This window comes from Miscanthus floridulus, chromosome 9, assembly GCF_019320115.1.
Source record: "Miscanthus floridulus cultivar M001 chromosome 9, ASM1932011v1, whole genome shotgun sequence".
Classification (NCBI taxonomy): domain Eukaryota; kingdom Viridiplantae; phylum Streptophyta; class Magnoliopsida; order Poales; family Poaceae; genus Miscanthus; species Miscanthus floridulus.
Window position 1 is genome coordinate 65,480,389 of NC_089588.1, and position 23,011 is coordinate 65,503,399.

The following is a 23,011-nucleotide window of genomic DNA, read 5'->3' on the forward strand; positions in this document are numbered from 1 at the left end:
CCTCTTGATCACTCTCTCTACTTTATCGCAAACTAGTTGACAAGCTCTTTATTGTGGCTAGTTGTGTGAGCTTGCATGCTTGGTTGGTGTGGCTCTTTAGTTAGCCTTTGAGAGCACACTAACATAGGGTAGTGTCATAGCTCTTGTGTGAATTGACACTATCTAAACTAGAATTGTGGTAGGTGGCTTGCATTTTGAGTAGGCTAGCGCAACACTTGCTTCGCCTCATTATTGTCTAACCATTTTGTTAAGTGTTGTTGTAGAAATTTTTATTAGGCTATTCACCCCCCCCCTCTAGCCATTAGGACCTTTCAAGTGGTATCAGAGCTGAGGTCACCGTTATTTGAGGCTTAACAACCTTCGGTGTTAAAATGGCTCAAATCAACAACACCAAGAAGCCACCCCAATTTGATGGCACAAATTATCCTTATTGGAAGTCAAAGATGACCACACATATCAAGTCAATCAATAGAAAGGTGTGGAAGGTGGTAGAAACTAAAATTGAGATTGGTGATCCAGAGAATCCCACCACGGCCAAAGAAGTACTTCTCCAAAACAATGATATTGCTCTAAGTGCTATTCATGATGCAATTGATGAGAGAACATTTGAGCAAATCAAGAATATTGAGATGGCTCATGAGGCTTGGAAGAAGTTGGAAGAATCATTTGAGGGCACTCAAGCCATGAAGGGTGCAAAGGCATACATCCTCAAAGAAAAGTTTGCAAGCTTTAAGATGAAGGAGGATGAAAGTGTGCCGGAGATGTTCCTAGGCTTCAAGTGCTTATCAATGATCTCAAAGCACTTGGAGAAGAGGTGAAGGACAAGGACTTCTCCCACAAGTTCTTGATATGCTTGCCTTCAAGATTTGGTACATTGGTCACCATTCTAGTGAGAAGTGGTTTGGACACCATGACACCAAACCAAGTGTTGGGAGACATCATGGCCGATGATACATATAGAGATGATGATGAGAAGGAAGAAAAGAAAGAGAAGAAAGATGAGAAGAAGGATGAGAAGAAGAGTGTGGCATTCAAAGCCACATCATCCAAGGGCAAAGCTAAGCAAGAAACATCAAGTGAAGAAGATGAATCTTGGGATGATGATGATGATGAGAAGATGGCTCTATTTGTCAAGAGATTTGGCAAGTTCATGGTGAAGAAGGGCTACCGTGCTAGAAGAAAGAAGTCTTCATCCAAGAACAAAGAAGAGTCAAGAAGGTGCTTCAAGTGTGGAAGCAAAGATCATATTGTTGCTCAATGCCCACACAATAGCGACAATGATGATGACAACAAGAAGAACAAGAAGAAGAACAAGAAGGAGAAGAAAGAGAAGAAGGACAAGATGGCCTTCAAGAAGAAGAAGGGTGGTTCATATGTAGTCACTTGGGATAGTGATGCTTCCTCAAGTGATGATGATGATGATAGTGATGATCACAAGACCACCAAGAAGAAGGTTCTTGCAAGCATTGCCATCAATGAGAAGCCTTCTCTCTTCAAATCTTCATCATGCTTCATGGCTAAGGCCACTAAGGTACAATCTTGTGATGATGAAAGTGATGAAGAACATGTTGATGATAATGAACATGAACATGAAAATGATAGTGATAGTGATGATGATGAACCTACTAAAGATGAATTAATTGACATGCTAGAAGATGCTAAAGAACACTTTGACATCAAGAGAAGGGAATGCAAAAGCTTGCGTAAGGAACTTATAGCCTTTAAGCAAGCCTTTGATGAGCTCAATGCATCTCATGAGAGGCTAGAGGAAGCCAATGAGAAGCTTGGCAAAGCTCACAAAAAGCTTCAAAAGGCTCATTCCTCTTTGCTTGATGAGCAAAATAAAAAGAAGCATGTTGAAACTTGCAATGTAGGTTTAACTTGTAAAATAATTGATGAATCACTATCTATGCCTATCATTGTTGCTACTAACCCTTCTTGTAGCACTTCCACTTCTACCTCATCTAGTAGTGATGGTCTCACTTGTGATGCCTCACTAGTGGTTGAGAATGAGAACCTCAAGAAGGAGGTCACTAAGCTCACTCACACCTTAGCCTAAGGCTTATGGTGGTGAGGACCGCTTGCTTATGTGCTTGGGTAGCCAAAGAGCTTCTCTCTACAAAGAGGGATTAGGCTATACCCCCAAGAAAGGCAAGGCGGCCTTTGCTCCTCACAAGACAAGTTTTGTGAAGAACAATGGTTGGTTTTGCACTAGTTGCAAGCAAGTTGGTCATAGAGAGCATGAATGCACCAACAAAAGCAAAAATGCTAATGTATCCTCCATTAAGCTTAATTCTTCCTATATGCTTGTTAATGGTACAAATGGTGTGAAGGCTAAGTTCATTGGCAAACCATGGATGGGCTCAAAGAAGAAAGCCATTTGGGTGCCAAAGAGCTTGGTTACTAACCTTCAAGGACCCAAGCAAGTTTGGGTACCTAAAAAGAATTGATCTTCTTTTGTAGGTTAATTACAAAGCCAGAGGAAGGCATTGGGTTCTTGATAGTGGGTGCACTCGACACATGACCAGTGATGCAAGAATGTTCAACTCAATCAACACCAATGGCAATGATGGTTATGATAGTATCACATTTGGTGACAATGGCAAAGGCAAGGTCAAAGGGCTTGGTAAGACTGCAATATCCAATGACTTGAGCATATCCAATGTATTGCTAGTAGAGAGCTTGAACTTTAGTTTGCTATCCGTGGCTCAATTGTGTGATCTTGGATTCAAATGCATATTTGGGATAGATGATGTAGAGATTATAAGTGTAGATGGCTCTAACTTGATCTTCAAAGGCTTTAGATATGAGAATCTATACTTGGTTGATTTCAATGCTAGTGAAGCTAGATTGTCTACATGCTTGTTCACTAAGTCTAGCATGGGTTGGTTATGGCATAGAAGGCTTGGTCATGTTGGAATGAAACAATTGAATAGATTGATTAAGCATGACTTAGTTAAAGGCTTGAAAGATGTGTTTGAAAAGGATAAGCTTTGTAGCTCTTATCAAGCCGGCAAACAAGTTGGAAACACCCATCCTAAGAAAAGCATGATGAGCACTAGTAAAGCATTTGAGTTATTGCACATGGATTTGTTTGGGCCAACACAATACACTAGCATTGGTGGAAATAAATATGGCTTTGTGATAGTGGATGACTACACTAGATACACATGGGTATTCTTTCTAGTGGACAAAAGTGATGTGTTTGCAACATTTAAATCATTTGTCAAGGGCATTCACAATGAGTTTGAAACAACCATCAAGAGAGTTAGAAGTGACAATGGTAGTGAGTTCAAGAATACTAGAATTGATGAGTTATGTGATGAATTTGGAATTAGACATCAATTCTCGGCCAAATACACTCCACAATCAAATGGCCTTGTTGAGAGGAAGAATAGAACACTTATTGATATGGCAAGGTCTATGCTTAGTGAGTACAATGTGAGTCAGTCCTTTTAGGCCGAAGCTATCAACACGGCTTGCTATTGTAGCAACCGCCTCTATTGTCACCGATTGAAAGAGAAGACACCATATGATCTCTTGAATGGTAGAAAGCCCAACATTGCATATTTTCGGGTTTTTGGTTGCAAATGCTATATCTTGAAGAAAGGCACTAGATTGGACAAGTTTGACAAGAAATGTGATGAAGGATTCCTACTTGGTTACTCCACTACAAGCAAAGCATATAGAGTTTGGAATTTGGATAGTGGTACTCTTGAGGAAGTTCATGATGTTGAATTTGATGAAACCAAGGGTTCACAAGTAGAGAATGAGAACTTGGAAGATGTTAGAGGCATTCAACTTTCAAATGCCATGAAGAACATGGATATTGGTGAATTGAGGCCTAGGCAAGTGAATGATGATGAAGATGATCAAGTGCAAGTGCTCTCTAACTCAAGTGTGCAAGATGATACAAATCAAGTTAGTGCAAGTGGATCTCATGAAAATGAACAAGATCAAGTGGCTAGTACATCATCTCAACCCAATGATCAAGCAAGTGCAAGCAATCAAGTTCCATTGCTCCAACCAACAAGTATTGCAAGAGATCATCCTTTGGATACAATCATTGGAGATATTTCAAGAGGTGTGCAAACGAGATCAATATTGGCATCATTTTGTGAACACTTCTCATTTGTGTCATCCATTGAACCAAAGAAGATAGATGAAGCTTTGAAGGATGTTGATTGGGTCAATGCTATGCATGAAGAGCTAAACAACTTCACAAGAAATCAAGTATGGGAAATGATAGAAAGACCAAAGGGACACAATGTGATTGGAACCAAATGGGTCTTTAGAAACAAGCAAGATCAAGATGGGATAGTAGTAAGGAACAAAGTAAGACTGGTAGCACAAGGATATACACAAGTTGAAGGTCTTGACTTTGGAGAAACATATGCCCCGGTTGCTAGATTAGAAGCAATAAGAATCTTGCTAGCCTATGCTTGTGCTCACAACATCAAGCTCTATCAAATGGATATCAAGAGTGCATTTCTAAATGGCTACATCAATGAAGAAGTATATGTTGAGCAACCTCCCGGTTTTGAAGATGATAAGAAGCCCAACCATGTATACAAGTTGAAGAAGGCATTGTATGGCTTGAAGCAAGCACCTAGAGCATGGTATGAGAGATTGAGGGACTTCCTCCTCTCTAAAGGGTTCACAATGGGCAAGGTTGACACTACTCTTTTCATCAAGAAGATTGGAAAAGATCTATTTGTATTGCAAATCTATGTAGATGACATCATATTTGGATCAACAAATCAAGAGTTTTGTGATGAGTTTGGAAAGATGATGGCTAATGAGTTTGAGATGTCCATGATTGGAGAGTTGAGTTACTTCCTTGGTTTTCAAATCAAGCAATTAAAGAATGGTACATTTGTGAGTCAAGGCAACTACATCAAGGACATGATCAAGAAGTTTGGCATGATTGATAGCAAAGTCATTAGCACACCAATGGGAACCAATGGCAACTTGGATAGTGATGCAAGTGGAAATATGGTGGATCAAAAGTTGTATCGGTCTATGATTGGAAGCCTACTCTATGTGACCGCATCAAGGCCGGATGTCATGTTTAGTGTATGCATGTGTGCAAGATTTCAAGCCTCACCAAGAGAAAGTCATTTGAAGGCTACAAAGAGGATATTGAGGTACTTGAAGCATACACCAAATGTTGGTTTGTGGTATCCCAAAGGAGCAAAGTTTGAGCTAGTTGGTTACTCCGACTCGGATTATGCGGGATGCAAGGTTGAAAGAAAGAGCACATCGGGCACATGTCAATTATTGGGAAGATCACTTGTTTCATGGTCATCAATGAAGCAAAATAGTGTTGCATTATCAACCGCCGAAGCCGAATACATATCCGCCGGTAGTTGTTGTGCACAAATACTTTGGATGAAGGCCACTTTGAGTGACTTTGGAATCAAATTCAAGAAAGTGCCATTGCTATGTGACAATGAGAGTGCAATCAAGTTAACCAACAATCCGGTGCAACATGCAAGAACAAAGCACATTGATGTCCGCCACCATTTCATAAGAGATCACCAACAAAAAGGGGACATTTGTATTGAGAGTGTTGGCACCGAAGATCAACTTGCCGATATTTTCACCAAGCCATTAGATGAGAAAAGGTTTTGTAAGCTAAGGAATGAGTTGAATATATTGGATTTCTCAAATATGTGTTGATGCACCCCTCACTCATATGACATGCCTCTCCTTCGAGCCATCCAAGGTAAAAGTTGATTGGCATGGCATACATCCTTGCTAAGGACATGTTTAGTGCATCTAGTCATATTTTCAATCTTATTAGGACCTTTCAAATGGTTCTATTTTATTAAGCTCATTCATAAAAATCAAATGAATTTGATGTTTATATGGTATCACTATTGCTTCTATGCTTGACATGATCTAGTGATAGCATATGACATGTTTATGGGCTTGTAAACCTAATGTTTAATCTAGAATATGAGCTCTAAGTGTTTAACTCAACATGGTACAAGATAACCCTTATTTGGAGGTGTGAAGAAGCTTGTCCTTGGATCAAACCGAGTTAAATATCTTTGGTAAATGATCTAGATTGGACCAACACCAGATTGATTGACATTGATAATCTCGACCCTACAAGTAATTCTATCTACATTTAGAACCTTTGTTGTCATTAATGACAAAGGGGGAGAGAAACAAAGATAAGGGGGAAAGAGAAACAAGGGGGAGAGAGAAACAAAGATAGGGGAGAGATATGAAAAAGGAAAGGGATCAATTAAAATTTTGAGCACACAAGTAGGGGGAGCAAGCTCATGAACTTGTATGATGCATTTGTATGTGCATTTCATATGTTTGCTTGCATGGCACTAGTATTCAATTTACACATCCATGCTTGTGTGATGAATGTTAGTTGTAAGGTTGAATGATGAAATGAAATCCCTAGATAATTTTCATTTCCAAGCAAGTCTTTACAAGTGGTATCTTCACAAAGTATGTTTCCAAGTGATATAGAACTAACCATGGTGCTAAGGATGGTATATTGGTGCACTCCGATTGGTATCATGCTTCAAAGGTCCATCTTTTATACCTTAGCATCATATGGTAGACATTGACTCCTACATTTCCTATCTAAGCATACATGCAAGCTATAATCCAAACTCTTAGCACATATATAGGGGGAGCAATTGCTATCATTTAGGGTTCATGAAACTTGTCCATATCCTTTTACAAATGGTAAATATGCTTGGGCAAGCAACATGGATTCAATTGAATTTTAATTCATATCTTTGTATAAGGGTTGTCATCAATTACCAAAAAGGGGGAGATTGAAAGCTCTAGTTTGGTTTTGGTGAATTGATGAAACCCTAAGTGCTAACCTAGTTTATCAAGTGATCATGAGATAGGTAGAACACTTCAAGTAGAGAAGCTTATGAAGACCATAGCATGACAATGGTGATGGCATGGCGATGATCAAGGGCTAACTTGAAAAGAAGAAAGAGAAAAACAAAAAGCTCAAGGTAAAGGTATAAACCAAAGGAGCTATTTTGTTTTGGTGATCAAGACACTTAGTGTAATCACATTTAGGTTTGATAGCCATACTATTAAGAGGGGTGAAACTCATATCGGAATGCGGTTATCAAAGTGCCACTAGATGCTCTAACTCATTGCATATGCATTCAGGATCTAGTGGAGTGCTAACACCCTTGAAAATGTTTGTGAAAATATGCTAACACATGTGCACAAGGTGATACACTTGGTGGTTGGCACATTGGAACAAGGGTGAAGAAGTTAGAAGTGAAAACAGAGGAGATGCCAGCGTCGGTCAAGTGACCGGACGCTGGATCCAAAAGCACCGGACGCTGACTGCCTGCATCTGGTCACGTTGACTGGCGGTACAGAGGCTAGGGTTTACCACCGGATGCTGGGCTGTGTTCGGTCAAGGTGGACCGAACGCATCCGGTCAAGGAAAACTAGTTTTTGACCCTTACTGTACTCGACCAGACGCTGAGGCTCTAGCGTCCAGTCAGTTTTGCCAGAGCGTCCGGTTAGCTTCATAGCTGTTGAAAACTAACGAATAGCGTTTGAAGCTGGTGACACATGGCATCCATTAGTGGACCAGACGCTGAGTCCAGGGTCCGGTCAGTTGGACCGGAGCGTCCGGTCAGAGCGTAGTATGCCTAGTGAAGGGGTACAATGGCTCTATTTCGTGGGGGCTTCTATTTAAGCCCCATGGCCGGCTGTGGCTCACATCTTTGTCCATTTTCATTGACATAGCAACCTTGTGAGCCCAGCCAAAGTCCTCCCACTCATCTCCATCATTGATTCATCATCATAGTGAGATTGGGAGTGATCCAAGTGCATTGCTTGAGTGTTTGCATCTAGAGGCACTTGGTGTTCGTGTTTCGCTGCGGATTTCGCTTGTTACTCTTGGTGGTTGCCGCCACCTAGATGGCTTGGAACAGCGAGGATCGTTGAGCGGAGGGTGGTGATTGTCTCCAGCTCCGATCATGGTGATTGTGAGGGGTTCTTGACCTTTCCCCGGCGAAGCGCCAAAAGGTACTCTAGTGGATTGCTCGTGGCTTGTGTGATCCTCATCTTGTGTTGGTTGTGCGGCACCCTATTGAGGGTTTAGCGTGTGAAGCCAATTAGCGCGTGAATCGCCACAACGAGGACTAGCTTGCCGGCAAGCAAGTGAACCTCGGTAAAAATCATTGTGTTCATCATTGATTCCGAGGTGATTGGTCTTCATTGTTATTCATCTTCATGATTGATTGGTTCTTTCATCTACACGGTGGTGTAACCCTCTTGATCACTCTCTCTACTTTATCGCAAACTAGTTGACAGGCTCTTTAGTGTAGCTAGTTGTGAGAGCTTGCATGCTTGGTTGGTGTGGCTCTTTAGTTAGCCTTTGAGAGCACACTAACATAGGGTAGTGTCATAGCTCTTGTGTGAATCGATACTATCTAAACTAGAATTGTGGTAGGTGGCTTGCATTTTGAGTAGGCTAGTGCAACACTTGCTTCGCCTCATTATTGTCTAACCATTTTGTTAAGTGTTGTTGTAGAAATTTTTATTAGGCTATTCACCCCCCCCCCCCTCTAGCCATTAGGACCTTTCATAGTGGTATTCCAAGCATTGGATTAAGAGATCTTTCGAGCTGTGCCCGATAAGACGTTGCCATGTTGTCGAGGCCGAATGGAAAAGGACCCATCTTCTTTAGAGTACTCTGAGTGTACTCCGAGTTGTATTCTTGATAGGTTGAGGTTGTGTTCCAGAGCCTTATTGGAAAAGAACTCAGTTTTCTGAAAGAACTCGGATAAGACTCCATCTCAGAAGCGAAACCTAAGTTTGAATCGGATGCATGAAGCCACGAAATCTGAGTTGGATCAGACATCATGAGCTATGCTAATCTTCACTACTACAGGAATCAATTTGCGCAGCGTGGCCAAAACACGCTCCGTGGCGGGCACCTTTTTTGCCCACCATGGTTAACCGGTGGCCGGCCACCGGGGCGCCCACTGCGGGAAATTGGTTTACCGCGGCGGGCAACCTTACCTGCCCGCCGCAGGAAATCGTTATTTACCGCGGCGGGTGGTATGAATAGCCCGCCGCGGTTAATACGGTTTACCATAGCGGGCTCTTTAAACTGCCCGCCGCGGTAAAGACTTGATTTACCGAGGCGGGCGTTTTATGTTGCCCGCCGCGGTAAAGCCTGTACAAATACAGACCTCAGACCCTCCTTCTTCTCCACGGGTCTTCCTCTCTCAAAACTCATGGGGGGAGGCTTTGCCCTAAAATTTGAGGAAACTTTTGATTTGAGTTGAAGGGCTTGGATTTGAGGGAGGAGGACATCATAAGAGGTTCATAAAGGCTCTCCCTCTCTCCTTCCATCCTCTCTCTCTATTTCCATCACCTAGAGTTCTCTTTAGATCTAGATCAATTTTAATGGAAAAAATGATGTCATGTATTTCTTTAACTTTAGATTCATCATAGATGCATGCTTCATCTTTCACATCGTCATTTCCTCTCTTTTTCATGATTTTGGACGTAAAAATCATCAATTTCTCCTAATTCTTCTTTATTTAATGTTGATTGTGATGGATAATGTTCGCAGATACGATGGATAGATCGGAATGGATGTACCGGATCGATAGAGTGAATGATCCGCGGTACCTCTTTGAATTAAGGAAGTTTATTGCGGCTGGTAAAGCTCACCGTGAGAGACTGAAGCGGATGACAACCATATGTCCATGTTCTCGTTGCAAGAACCTAAAAGCCCACCGAGACAGCGAGGTGCAAACTCATTTGATCATGTATGGTTTCATCGAGGGCTACACAGTCTGGACATTTCACGGCGAAAGAGTTGGTGCGAGTGGCGCTGCATCTGGAGTTACCTCTTCGACGCCGACGACGACAGCACCACCGGTGAATAAAGATCCTTCCGCAGCAGCTGCGCCAGCCGACAGTGACAACAGTTGTCGTGATTACATCACGGTGGATGATGTAATGCAAGACATGGCCGACGAAGCCGGCGACGGTGTTGATGGTCAGGATACTGTGAGCCAACCCGAGGATGTGCAGCTTGTTGAAGATCTAGTCAAACACTTCGATGAAGACGACGTTGTGTTGGGTTGCCCAAAGTGGTTGGAGAATTTCAGAGAGTTGAAACAGGCAGCAGTTGATCCTCTCTATAAGGACGGCGGCGATTGTCCAAAGGACTGCACGGCGCTCCGTTTTAACCTCCATATGTTGATGTTGAAGGCTCGTCATGGTTGGTCTGACACTAGCTTCAATGAGTTGTTAAGCTACCTTGCCACCACGTACCCAACGGCTAACAAGGTGCCCGCCAATACTTATTGGGCCAAGAAGCTGATCCGGCCAGTGGCGATGAAGCTTAGAAAGTTTGATGCATGCCCTAACCACTGCATCCTGTATCGGGGCAATGAGTATGAGAATTTGACGAGTTGTCCGCACTGCGGCTTTAGTCGGTACAAGAAAAATGCTGGTTGTCGCGTGGATGCAGAAGACGAGGGAGGCTTGCGGGGTGGTCGGAAGAAGAACAAGAAGGGGGCAAAGAAGAGCAGTGTGGCCAAACAGATCTCGGCTCAGCAGGACGATGAAGAAGAGGGTTACACACATAGGAAAAGTCCAGCACTGTCGGTGTGGTACCTACCCGTGACCGATCGCCTGCGTGCAATATTCGGGAACCCGGATGATGCCAAGCTCATGTCCTGGCATGCATCTGCTGACCGCCTGAATGACGATGGCAAGCTACGGCACCCATCCGATGGCAAGCAGTGGAAGGATTTCGATGAGGCCTACCCGGAGTTTGGCAAGGAGCCCAGGCATGTTAGGTTCGCGCTAAGTACCGACGGGATGAACCCGTTCGGTGAGCTTAGCAGCTCGCACAGCACTTGGCCCGTCGTGCTCACCATGTACAACCTACCTCCCCATCTATGTCAGAAGCGTAGGTACCTTATGCTGACCATGCTTATCTCCGGACCAAAGCAGCCCGGCAACGATATAGATGTGTTCCTGGAGCCGTTCATGGAGGAAATGAAGATACTATTTGATGTTGGGGTCCAGATGGTGGATGCATCCCGCAAGGAGAAGTTCACACTAAAAGCAATCATCTTTGTCACCATCACCGATTACCCCGGTCTCTTCTCACTGTCGGGGCAGATCAAAGGGAAGACCGGCTGCGTAATTTGCATCGACGGGACCTGCTACACTTACCTTAAGGGATCCAATAAGATGGTGTACATGAGGCACAGACGGTTCCTCGCAAAAAATCATAGGTATAGAAGAAGTATTATGAACAAATACTTTGACAATCAGGACGAGCCATAGCGTGATCAACCGACACAGACTAGTTGGGGGACAAAGGTGTATGAGATGGTCAAGGACATGGATCAGGTGGAGTTTGGAAAGAAGAAGAAGCCACCTGAAGAGGGGAGCAAGCAGACAAGGAAGCGAAAGCGGGACCAGACGGAGGAAGTCCCCTCCACCGTTCCTTTCAAGAAGATGTCAATTTTCTTCAAGTACCTGTCATATTGGAAAACACTGAATACACCCCATGCCATCGACTGCATGCACCTGGAGAAAAATGTCTTCGAAAGCACGATCGGTGTCCTGCTGGACATCAAGGGCAAGACAAAGGATGGTATTAAGTCACGGACGGATCTTGTCAATCTGGGCATTAGGCCGGACCTTCACCCGGGACCGCCTCAGAATGGTAAAGTCGATATCCCGGGTGTGGCCTGCAACCTAACGCAAGACGAGAGGACGGCTTTTCTTAAGTTGCTTAGGGGTATCAAGGTGCCGACTGGTTTCTCTTCCAACATCAAGAGCCTGGTCTCCATGAAAGACCTCATAATGACCGGCTACAACTCACATGACTGCCACGTCATGCTGACGGTGTTCCTACCAATTGCGATTAGGGCTATCCGTCCAGAGTACGTGAAGATGGTCATCACATGGATGTCATACTTCTTTAATCGCATCACTCAGAAGGTCATTGATAAGGCTGAGCTGCCTGCCCTGAAGGAGTTCATCGCGGAGACCCTTTGCCAGCTCGAGATGTGCTTTCCACCATCTTACTTTGATATTATGCCACACCTAATGATGCATACGGTCGATCAGATCCATCAACTAGGCCCCGTGTACCTACACCAGATGTGGACGTACGAGCGGTTCATGTCCACCCTCAACAGATACGTCCATAACCGCGCTTACCCGGAGGGCTCTATGATCGAGGCATACACAACGGAGGAGGTCGTGAACTGGTGTATGAGGTACATAAGAGATGGGAGGGTGATTGGGTTGCCTGTCCATCACCACGAAGGCAAAACCTCAGGAATGGGGTGCACAGGCCAAAAAGTGCGCACCGATGTGCCAAACCGAATGGTGCAAGAAGCTCATTACAGCATCCTTCATTAGTTAGTGAGCATGGAGAAATATATTCAAAAGAACCTAGAAGAGATCCGCGCCGCTAATGATGGACAACGCACGGAGGCATGGGTCCAGAACCATCACAAGAGCAATTTCGTAGAGTGGCTCAAAGAGCAACACATACCCCTTGAAGGATGCCCTGATGAAGATACGGAGACCGTTAAGAGGCTTGTGTTAGGCCCATCCAGCCAAATCACCACGTGGCAAGGGTATGACGTCCAGGGCTACAGGTTCCACACAAAAGACAAGGACAAGAAGAGCTCAGCACAGAACTGCGGTGTTCGATACGAGGGCGAAGAAGAGTACACGGGCCAGAGGAGGCAATACTATGGGCAAGTTGAAGAAATATGGGAACTTGACTATGGCCAGAACCTACGCATAACCGTCTTCCATTGCCAGTGGGTCAAACCGAATGCGGTTGCAGTGGACAGTTATGGGCTAACCACCGTGGACCTCAAAAGTATCGGCTACAAAGATGACCCGTGGGTACTAGCAACCAATGTCGCACAAGTGGCCTACTATATATATGCAGAGGACCCAAAAAGGCATGTGGTTGTGTCTGGAAAGCAGCGGATTGTGGGAGCTGATGGGGTGCAGAGTCCCGAACAATACAACAACTATGCAGAGCTCGAGCTTTTTACCGATCACCCAAAGAAGATCAAGGCCGTCGAGGACCGATTCAACAAGTCCAGGATGATGCCGTGGGCCCGCCCCGATGGTGAGAAGAGGATGGTGAAAGCACCTGCACCAAAATGATTTATGTATCCCAGAGACATATATATATATGTAATAATGTAGTGGACTCTATACGTATCCCAGAGACATATATATAATAATGTATCCTAGAGACTCTATATGTAACAATCCTAGATACTCTATATGCATACTCTATAAAAGAGGATAAGATTCTTAAGTGTGCTACAAAAGTCAAGTAATAATTCTGAACTGATGATCTTTACCGCGGCGGGCATATAACAGAGCCCACCGCGGTTAATAGATTAACCGCGGCGGGCAACTTCACCACCCGCCGCGGTAAACATTTCCCGCGGCGGGCTGTTACGTTGCCCGCCACGGTTAATCGCAACCTATATAAGCCGTCCCCACCCTCAACATTCTAAGTCTTTCGCGCGGTTCAGTTTTACCCCAAAGGGCTGCCAAAATCTCACGCCGCCGCCGCCATCTCCACCGCCGATTGAGCTCCTCCGCGCACCGACCCCCGCCCCCGTTCTCCTCCCCGTGCCCAGTCCGCGCCCCCGTCCTCCTCTCCCTTGCCCGCGCCCCACCCCCATGCTCCTCCGACGCCCCGTCACCGGAACCCTAGCACCTGCTCTCGAGTCTCTCGACTCGGCTGCTGCCGACGCCGCCACCACGACTCCGCTCGCAGTGACTGGATCCTACCACCGTAGCCCGCTGCCTGCCCGCTGGCCATCGCCCTGCTGGATCCCTGTCTCCCTCCGCCGGTCTGATGCCCTCGCCCCTCGGCAGGCGGCAGCTCATCTCGAGTGCTCCCTTCTCGCCCACGGCCGTGCTCACGTAGCCCGGCCGGCGTCACCGCCGGAAAGGTGTAGGCAGAGCAGCGGCGCCGTGCTGCACCGCCCCCGGGCCCCGACTGTCTTGTGCCACCACCCACGGCTTGTAGGGCGCAGGCTGGTGGCTGGAGCTCCGTTCCTGCGGTCGGGCCTTCAAGGTTGCACTCCTATTCGCCTGCTCTGGTATTTGTTTTTGTGTGTATCATGTAATGTTTTTGTGTGTATCTAGGTTCCACTGACTTTTATCACTTTTGTGCGAATTATATTGGGGTGGGGGGTTAATTGCTTGATGACATGATGATCTAGGAAGTACGGCCATCTTCTAGGCGACTACAGTACTAGATATGAATCGTATCAAATAAAAATCAGTTTTGTTGCTTTGCCCCTCTAGAATCTTTTTAGTTGAATAATCACCTAAACTGGGCTTATTGAATTTGGATCTGTATGTCTAGGGTCAGTTTTGTTGCTTTTGGTCTCTTTGCTTTGCCCCCTCTAGATCAGTCGAATAATCACCTGAACTGCATGCTTTGATATGTGCTTTGATAGTTCCTTGGATATGTGCTTTGATAGTCGAAGATGTATGTTGTAGCTGTTACCTGAGAAAGTTTTCATTGTTGTCAATCTGCATGCTTAGGAGATACATGAAGGCTTATATGCAGTTGACGCTATAGCTTTTGCCTATGAACACTACTAGTATACTGCCTACTACTACTCCCTCCTCCTCTACTCCTCTACTCCCTCCTATACTACTAGTATACTACTACTACTGCCTACCTCTACTCCCTCCTATAATACTACTAGTATACTACTACTAGTATACTACTAGTACTGCCTACTACTACTCCCTCCTCCTCTACTCCTCTACTCCCTCCTATACTACTAGTATACTACTACTACTGCCTACTACTACTCCCTCCTCCTCTACTCCTCTACTCCCTCCTATACTACTAGTATGTTACTACTACTGCCTACTACTACTCCCTCCTCCTCTACTCCTCTACTCCCTCCTATACTACTATTCTACTACTGCTGCTCCTGTTTTTGATTTATGAAAGGTTTTTGTTTAATGGGGCTGGTTCCTTTTTTGGCATATGCAATGATGAACTTTTTTGGCATTTGCCTCTCTTGCTTGTCATTGGCAGTTTGGCATTGCCAATTGCCATTATGCCCATTAATCCACTGCTTGCACTCTACTACCTACACTCTACTGTCTACTGCCTACACTCTATAGCTTGATGCAAATTTTTTGATTTGTGAAAGTTTTTTGAGATGGCTAGCTACTACTTATCCCCTTACTAGTACTCTACTACTTGATGCAAAATGGTACTTGTATTACCTATTTATGCAATGATGTGAACCCTTTTATGCTGAGGCAGCGGCGATGATGATCGAGTGCCCCCGCTAAACTAGGATGGCTTGTATACCAGATACAAGCAACCAGTTTAAAAGCGATGTGATGACAATGGGGCAAATCTGAGCCAACTACTACTACTTTACTACTCTAGTACTACTCTACTTTACTACTCTATAACTGTGTCTATACAGCTAAAATATGTATTCATTGTAGCTTTCCAATGGTGGAGGAACCGATAAGCGAATGGCGCGACCCTACCCCTAGTGCATCATCATCAACTAGCCTCGAGAGCCAAGTGTCCGTGACCCCGAGGCCAACAAAGAAACGTCGTACAGAGGACGATGATGATCCGACCTACCAACCGAGGGACGACGAAGTTGAAAGTGCGCGGTCTCCAAACCCTGAACAGATGCCGGTGGTGCCTCGAGAATTGAATTTCGAGGAGGAAGAAGTCAGTGACAAAGAACCCCCCCGCTCCATCTCCAACCACTTCAGGCAAGTCTAGTGGTCAGAGGACAAAGCTGAGAAGGGGGGAACACGGGAGGCACCGGAGGGAAATCCACGGTGAAGTCCATGTGATCCATGAGGTGGGACCAGAGGGAAACCCGTTGTCGCCACCCACAGTCCTTGCCAAGTTCAGCAACCAGGTGGCATGTATAGTCAAGGACAAGGTGGAGATCACTTGGGCGGAGTGGAACAATGTCCCGGTCGACTACAAGACACATATCTGGGGTGAGGTGACGAGGAGCTTCCATTATCCCGAGGACGCCGATCTGGACAAGTGCAGGGAGTGGGTCATGCACGTGGCAGGAAGAGCCTTTAGAAACTTCAAGTCCATGCTGACCAGGTACTACCTGAAGCTAGGCAAGTCACCCTGTGTCAAATACACTATGGTGAAGGAACATCACTGGGAAGAGTTCTGCAAACAAAGAACAACAGAAGAAGCAAAGGCAAAGAGCGCCAAGTTCAGCGCACTCGCGAAGAAGAACCTGCACCCCCACCACTTGGGCATGACTAGGTTTGCTGGTAAGAGGCCCCAGTGGCGGGAGGAAGAAAGGGCTAGAGCTGCCGCCGGGCTTCCCGATCCGTATGACGGTGTAGACTTGAGGGCTAAGGACTTCATTTATGCCCGCAAGCCGAAGAAGCTCAAGGAGGGCGCGAGCAAGTTCAATGAGCCGAAGTTCGAGGAGGTGGAGAGGGCTCTCATCGAGGCCGCTAAATCCAAGGATAGCTTCGAGGTTCGCAGGGGCCAGGACTTGCTGACCCTGACGCTGGGAACCCCCGAGCACCGTGGTCGCGTCCGTGGCATATCATCGAAGATGAGCTGGAACTCAGTGGAGTCATGGCAATCCGATGCTGCCACATACCGGTCAAGGCAGAGGTACAAGGAGGGCATCTTTCAGAAGGGCTATGATCAAGGCATGGCTGAAATGATCAGTCGGTCCATAAAAGAAGCCTTCATGAGCAATGACCCAGATATGGTGTCGATGAGGTCACAGATGTTTCGCCAGGCTGGCGTGGCCATTTCACAAGTTCCACAAGGGCAGACACAAGGGCAGCCACTGCCGATGATCGAGGATCGCCCAAGGCACCCCATCGACGACATCCAGCAACCCATGCGCGTCCACCTCAACATCCCGTTCGGCAGGGCAAAAAATTTGACCGTGGGTGAGGGTTACATGCACCCCAAAGAAGATATCAAAGATTTCAACCAAGACCAGATCCCTGCCAACTATGCTGCCGTGATACTTACATGGTATGCGACCCAATATGAAGAATTTGAAATGGAATATCCAACTGCACAAGGGGTAACGATCCTTGGAGCTGCCATTGGTTCCGAAGTCCTATGGAACAAGGACGACATAGAGATCATTCTCTCGACGCCGACTTCTACGCCGATGGCGACACCAGCATCACAACCATCCGTTGCCGGATCTTGTCCCCCCGATGATCCGGATCACGGCAACGGCGATGACGAAGGCAATGGCAGGGATGACAAGGGAAGGAAGTCACCCCGAGGCACAAGCCCTCACCCTCGTTCTCCTCCTCCAACAACAAGTCCACCTCCACCTCCCGATAGTCTGTCTAAGGACACAAGCAAAGGACCGGGAGGCACGGAGGAACCAGGGGCAAAGACACCACCTGCTGCCATTGCGAGCACAAGCCACTGTCCTCCACCGCCGGTGAAGACTAAAGGCGACCAAGGGCATCTCACATACTCACTTGAGTTCGAAAGGTATGGTAGCAGCGAGCATAATTTGCTAATAACTTTTCTTTGCCATAATATGGTACTAACATTTCTATCCCAGGCCGAGATCACCTTTCCATCTATTTCCTGAATCGAATGACTGCCTTGGCCATTACGAGCATGGGAAGTTCATGATAACCAAGGCCCAGCTCGTCGACGAGGAAAGGTGGGAGACAAGGAGGTTTCATCTCTGGTACATGGAAGCGGCAAAAGCTGGCCTACATGGTTTTCTAGTCAAGGTTGTGGCGGAGTACTTCCACTTGCCCGGCAACGATGTAGAACTCCCCGTGGACTTCCACGACATGTACAGACTACTACGGGAACAAGACCTTGACATCGCCCAAGTCACCTTGTTCTCTATGTAAGTGATGAATTGCGAGTTTCACATATCACCTACCTTTGAATCGGTCAAGACTACTTATATATGCCACGATGGCTTGTCCTTGCAGGTTGATGGCCTATATATCCAAGGAACTAAAACTTGATGTTATCTATCTATCTCCAATGCATATTGCTCAAAGAGTCATCATTGGTTACCACCTAGATGACAATCATCCAACCATGAAAGACTTGACCAAGCGACAGAGAGAGGCGCACAGGAAGAAATTGATGGACAATGAGAAGTTGAACATTTCAAGGTACATACTAGGAGCAATGAAGAAGATCAGGAGAAATGGGTGTATCGTAGCTGCCTACCACTTTGGGTAAGTCGAAGACATGCCTGTAGAGATAAGTGGGTAGCTAGCTAGTATTATTATTTCTCATTGTAACCTGTATTTTGTTTCAATGGCGCAGCCAAGGCCTCGAGGGTCACTGGGTTGCATTTATCATCTATCCTCAGGATGGCAGGGCCTGCATATTTGATTCGTTGAGAATGCCAAACTTAAAAGGGTACAAGGCCTTTGAAGATTGCCTCAGAGTGTAAGTGACTGAACTGTTTTCTCATATGCGTTCTAATGCCCTGCCTAATACTAATACATTTCGTATAGCGCTTATAAGGAGTACGTGAAGGATCCTGAATGCTATGATCAAAGAACAGAGAATTTTAAGGCTAAGCATAAGAACCGCATCAAAATCAGACGCAACTTTCCGGTAAGTATTTGAAAGGTTTAATTGTGCTTTCTGTTCATAAGCGTTCTAATGCCTATATTCTAATGCTTGTGTATCGATCATGCAGTGTGCCAAACAACCGGTAGGATCACAAACCTGTGGCTTCTACGTCTGTGAGTACCTGAGGGAGTGCAAGTAGTACAGCAGCAGCTGGAGGGTGCTCAAGAATGGATTGAACTAGTGGAGAGACGTGCAGAGCACCCAACACTCCTTCAAGCAGACAAAGGCAGACATATGTAAGTTTGTCTTAGACAAATGCGTGCTTGAAGGGAGCACGTTCTTCAATGAGAACAGCCAGCTAGCAATTTTACCGGAGTACGAGAGGCTGAGGAAATGGCCCACGATGATGCGTCCGCAAGATTACTCCTTAGGGCATGTATAACGACTTTAATATGTTAATGTAATGAATTAACGATGACAAGAACGACTAAGTGAATGTATATATGTATATTATCTCATGTGTAATGCCTGCATACTTTTTAAGTTTAATCTGTGAAATCTGGATGTGATTTGAATTTGAATTTGAATTTGAATTTAATTATATGCTGCTGTATTTTTTTTAATTCAGGAAATAATTTACCGAGGCAGGCAAATAATAATGCCCGCCACGGCTAACTAACATAACCGTGGCGAACCTAAAGATCAAAACACAGTGCAAGAGAACATAGCCTAATTGTCGAACACAACTGAGCAGGGGACTCTTGTGTTATTTCCATACATGCCTTGTGTCCACCCAGGTGATTACCAGGTAAAGATTCACATGAGATTTGATCTCATCGAGCAGCAACATGAGATCAAGACTGATAAACATTCAAAGATTACATCCAAGTATCTAACTGAAATTAAGTACATGTTCTTCCAAAAGAAAGCAAAAGATAAGAACTAGTGCATCTAGCTTAGTGCTACAGCTAAACTACACATCTTCATTAGTGTTAGCATCGATCACTCCTTCACCATCTTCATCCTCGATAGGATCGAGTTCCTCCTCTTCTTCATCTTCATCGGCTTCAGGTACTACGACGACATTGGCATCTAAGTCCATGCCATCATCATCAACGAAGATCACCTGTGGTCCTCCCACCATGGGTTACACGGGAATAGGGTGAGGAATTGGATTGAGCTGATTGTTGAGGCAGTGAACGTCAATCTACAGTTCTTCAATTTGGCGGAGGAGTTCATTTTCTCTGACTTCAGCTCGAATTCCTATCATGATCCTAGCGTTGTCCCTGGTTTGAGCCAGATGGAGTGCGTCATCTCGCTCACGAGTCAACCGCATGATCTGCTCATGGTTATCATCTCTTTCCCTGATAGCATGTACAAACTGTTGCATGCAGTTTTCCAAAGCACTCATAAGACCACCTATATCATTTCGAGTTGTCCTAAGCTCCTTACCATTCTTGCATGCACACTTCTTCCACTTGAGCTATTCATTCAATGCCTGCTGAAGGGCTATCAAGGCACTAACATAAGTGCCCTGGCGATCCTGAAACATCTTTAGGACAACCATCATAGCACTCATGGCTGGCCCTAGGCTCTGTGCCCTTTCTGCCTTAGTCATTACCAAGGGATCAACCTCAAAATTCAGCCACTCTACCTCAGATGGGGCTATTTGAGGAATGGACTCAGCTAGTCCATTGATCAACTCATCATCGAACTTCTGACAAATATCAACTAGCACTTCCAAAGCTGTCACCTGTGCGCCTTCCCAAGGGGTTTGTCCATCAGCTTCAACGCTCCAACCAAGCCACTGGGGTCTGTTTGCGTGAGGCGGGACAACCACCTCAATGTCATACCACAGCATACCTCCTTTAGCCTCCCCTTGTTTCCAAGTATAACGAGGCAGCTCCGCATATCCCACTGAATGTAGCACCCTCCACAACAGGGTTGGAGTACCAAACACGTGCAGGAATGTGCTGCTCCTAGGCGGTAGTGCTGGTGCGGCCATCTGTAGTAACATTGTAATTTGGGTGTGAGAGGATTATCTTATAGGATAAGAAATATATAACGGAATAATTAAAGATAAGGGAGGGAGTGATGCAAAAATATAATGGCATGAGTGAACATGATGCATGCATGTTTCGTATGTCCTCACGAATCTTAAGAAAAATTTAAAATTCTAACAACATAGACGGTGGCATACATACGTTCTCTCATATACGTATCTAGTTGAGCTACACGTTGTGTTGTTAGTGTACCTACAGACAAATTCATTGTAGCCCATCCCAACAAAAGAGAAATAACACATAATGAAAGCAGTAACTAAGATACTCTCCATATATACCTCCCCGGATATATATATACTTCGGTTTCCAAACTACCCAACAGAAATATACCCACAATTAAGTACCTTCATATATACATATGTGCAACATGTAAATATTCCAGTAACCACAACTAACTCTCCCCTAGACCGACAGTTGAACGGTCATGCTCTCACAACTCACACTTACCTAGGCATAGAGGCAATTGATCCATACATTACCACCCAAGCGGAAGACATCCATACAATAGCACGTTGTATGGACGATGAAATAAAATACAAGCAATTACCCCCCCCCCCCCTAAAGTCATTACTTAAATAAGCCACCTAGAAGTCCTTATTTGGGCATAGAGGATATGACCACTGGCACACTTAAGTAAATTTTTAGATTTGAACACACCTATATATAAGTAGCTATAAGTTGTCAAAACTAATTTTTGCAAACAAAAACCTTTGTTTTAAATACACATATGACATGTTTAATGTTGAATCTAGCTCTGATACCAGCTGTAACAGAACCGACCAATTTATAAGAGCATAAGTATGAAAGCAATCACCGGAGTGATCAAACCGTCATACTTGAACCCATATAAACCCGGTAGTCAACTGAAACCACGAAGGATTTCAAACCAACTTGCACACAACCAAGATCGCAGTGATTCAACATAACAAGCCACATGTTACATCCATTTCACTTAGTTCAAATACAAGCTAGTTCCATATTCATATCCAGCAAAAGCAACATGATAAGATAGCATAGACGATCATGCCCCATGATCTAGTCTTCATTCCCCACAGGGTAGAGACAAAACTTGCAGTAGCCGTTATAGAGCACGTCATCTGCAACAAGGGGGAATAAACCCTGAGTACGAGAATATACTCAGCTAGACTTACCTGTCATAAACCAAAAATAAATGACGCCAAGGAGTATGCAAGGCTTTATCAGTGGATCTTGCTAGACAACCTTTTTGCATAAAAGCTTGAGTAATCATTATCATTCTTCACATGTACTAGCAGTGACTTTTAGTCATTACCTACCATCTATATTAGCAACTGACTAATCAATCACTTGATTAAGTTGCAAACAATAATAACCATATCAGGTATTTCATGGCTCATTATCATTATCATCATCATCATTTGACCATATCTTTAAATTTAGTGAATCTACGTTGCCGCTGCTCAGTCAAGTTCTCACTATCCGGGAGAGACGGCGATTCGAATCGATTCCTATCCAGCTGGAGGGATATTCCTAACACAAACCTTGCTCCCCTGTTAGGGTCACAATCAAGTCACCTTTGGTACAACTCCGGAGTCGCGGGTCCGGACAGCGCTGCATCCTCAAGGGCGACACTCTACTAGGAAGTGCAGGAATTTTAAGCACCTGACCCCTTAGACTCACGCTAATGTCCCTAAGCACATCCTTACTACCTCTAGAATGTGCATGACCCCTCGGTTCCCGGCCTAAGTCGAACTACTAGGCTTCGTGGTCGAAACGACTTATCCAGCCAGCTAAGTGTTAGGCTGCATTCAACATGACATGAGGACGTACAGTGAATCGGTCCTTAAATGACATAGACGAGGATTGATCCACACCCAAGACCTCCTTGCCTTATTGCTTCTCTATCGACATCCCGCCCGATCTCCATTCGTTATTAACACATGGTTATTTCCACGATAGCAAATATAGCCAACCGTGACCAGACATTATCCTAACTTACAAGTGATAGGAAATCACCTGACTTTTACTGGTCTAAGCAAGGCTAAGCTTTGATTCGCTCCTGGACCTAAATAGGATTCAAGGTACATTTACTAGACAAGGAATAGATATATATGCAACAAGTGTTTGCATCCAATTTCTATCACTTAATGCATCAACAAATAAAGATACTCAAAGTAACTATTTTCAAAATATAGGAGACTTAGAATACTCTGGGGCTTGCCTTTTAGAAAAGATGAAGGTTGGTGATCGGGACACTCAAGAACCTCTTCGTTGGCTCCTTGGGGGCCTGCACCTCCTGCTCCTGAGCTTGCTGCTGTTATTCCAGGAGTCCTTGCTCGAATTCTAGAAGCGTGAC